Source organism: Salvelinus namaycush, chromosome 35, assembly GCF_016432855.1.
Source record: "Salvelinus namaycush isolate Seneca chromosome 35, SaNama_1.0, whole genome shotgun sequence".
Taxonomy (NCBI): domain Eukaryota; kingdom Metazoa; phylum Chordata; class Actinopteri; order Salmoniformes; family Salmonidae; genus Salvelinus; species Salvelinus namaycush.
The window spans coordinates 17107906-17110531 of record NC_052341.1 but is presented as its reverse complement, the minus strand read 5'-3'; positions in this window follow the sequence as shown (position 1 = coordinate 17110531).

Below are 2626 nucleotides of genomic sequence, written 5' to 3'. Positions count from 1 at the left end.
GTAGTGAAATCCCTAATGAAAGTTAAAGGAGAAACACAGTAGATAAGGCCAATGCTTCTCTAATCACATCAATTCTGACACTTTAGATAAAAATCTTATTCTGCCAACAAACCTCTGCCACCTTTCAAAGCCATTCATTCTGAATTGAAAGTCAACATTTGAACATGACACTATGCCTATGATACCACCTCATGTCATTAATTGCTAAATCCTTGTTGAAATGTCAGTAAAATGAACAACCATTTCTTTCCATGGAGTGAAAATAATCAATTACTCCGAGATACCAGAGAACACGTCGTACAAACCTGCAATACAACTCTTCACCCAGTGTAAAATGCTAATTGTAAATCATTCAGAACCATTTTCCTACCTACATTTTTTTGCAATTGGCTTCTCTTGCGTTTCCAGGAGGATTGCTCACCGCATGAATGTAAACTTGGTTTGATTGAACCATAATTTCACTGTCTGGTTGGTCAAACATTCAGAAGTTACAGCTGAAATAATATCTAAAATGAGCAAGTCATTAATTTTTTTATTATTTCAATGCGAGTTGTCATTAATAGAGCTACATAAAAAGGTATCCTCTACCTAACCACTGTGGTGCATGCATACTGTATCGCTTTTACTGTATCACGCTTCATTTAAAAAAGAGTATGCAAACACTATTGCGACTGAAACTATCTATCAAAGTGGCTGAATGTGAACGAAATATAAGGAACGTTAGAATATTGTTGGATGTTCAAAATGGCTGATATCATTAGGCTATGCTATATGTTAATTTTTTGTGAATGAATACAAACGGAAAGACTACATCTGATCCAATTGCACTTCAATAACCTACAGTATATGGGCTTTATTAAAACCCTTAATTTAATTAAATAATCACTGGCCTTGGCACATGAACTTCAGGTAGTATGTTCAAACAGAAGAGTGGCACTGCTTCAATGACACTTGAATATCATTACCCACCAGTGGTGATAATACACACAACTCTCCTTCTCACAATATACTTTACTCATGCACTGACCTCTACACATCAACAGGTGACGAAGGCCTGCAATAATTTCTCCATGTTTAAATGTCACACTTGCAACAACAACAAAAAATCATTGAACATATATTTTAGGCCTATATGTTCATGGGACGTTAACTCTTTAAAATGTTTTGATGAGTATGTATCTGGACGGCAGGTACACACAATAATGCGTGCTGGCAATTTTAGGAAAAAAAACAACGACCCGTCTCCAAAATATCTATTCACCTCCCCTGCCCAACTCTGTAAAGCAGAGAGACTGTTAAAGGCATGGGGCTCACCGGAGATCCAAGAACCTTACTAGAGCCTCACTAACCAGTCTTAAAGACAGACGCACATCTGGTGAACAGGACTGCAAACCTCCAAACAACCAATATATAAATACGTCTGATTCCACCTGGCCTCTTCTGCCCCCGACTGGGCTGTTACTTAGCTGGTACTGACCCCCTTCAGTCACGGACTAGCTACAGCTTTAAAACCAGAAGCCATAAAGGACTACTTCATAATTCCATGTGTCAGCAATGCATACCACTCTTAGACCTCATGGTGATGCATTAGACATACCACTATCTTATAATTGACCTTCCAAACCAAGGCATCGTGATTACTACTATTTATATTATAGGCAGTAGAAAAACTAAAAAGTAAATGGTTCTCTTTCATTCTCGAGAGCTGTAAAGTGTTCATGATTTATTGTATGAAACGATTGAATTGAATGTTTGACTTCTTATTTTCTCCAACAATGATTCCAACCTCTGACATAACCTGTGCTTCTCTCAGGGTGGGATGGTGTGGGAAGGATAGAAAGGACTCTGTGTTTACTAAACTGTGGTTGTTGCCATAACAAGCAGCTCTTGTGCTGCCTTTTTCACATAAAGGCATTGTGATTTCCCGTGGAAAGTAATGTTCATAAGACATTTAGCTGCCCAACCACAATTCTAGCCCTTCTCACAGTTTTAGAGTTGTAAAGAAGGCAAGTGCTTGGATATTAACACTGCTGTAAAACTTTCAACCTTCTCAAAATCAACAACTGCAAGCTAATTGGCAAATATCAATATTCCCTTCACATAACACATCAAGAGCTTGACAGGGTATATCCCTAGAACAGAAGAAAATACATCTCATATTCAAGAACCTTTGCAGTCCACTGCTAAAATACCAAGCTACTGTAGAGCAAATTCCATTACCTTGTTACATGCCAAGTCTGATTTGCCTGCTCACCACGGTCAAGCTCTACAGCCATCGTAAAAAATACATTGTTTTTGGACTGTAAAAATGGCTGAGGCATGGGACAGAATTTGAGAGAGAAAAATACAGAGCAAGATAGAGAAAGAGGGAGCGAAAGGAGGAGAACTCTCAAAAGTACAGAAACAATGGGTCTGTCCTTCCTTTTGTTTCGCTTTGTCACAGTAGCCCGAGGAGCTCTTATCTGCAGTTAAACCAGGAACTAAACCTCAGGGCTGCCTGCGAGCAGACACTTGAAATTGCTTAAACTATTCATTATTTTCTTGATTCTTTTTCAAAAAAGGAAAATATCAAACCCAGTTCTGGCACCTTATTGTCTTCTTGTTTTTTGGGGGGGTGGGGGTTACT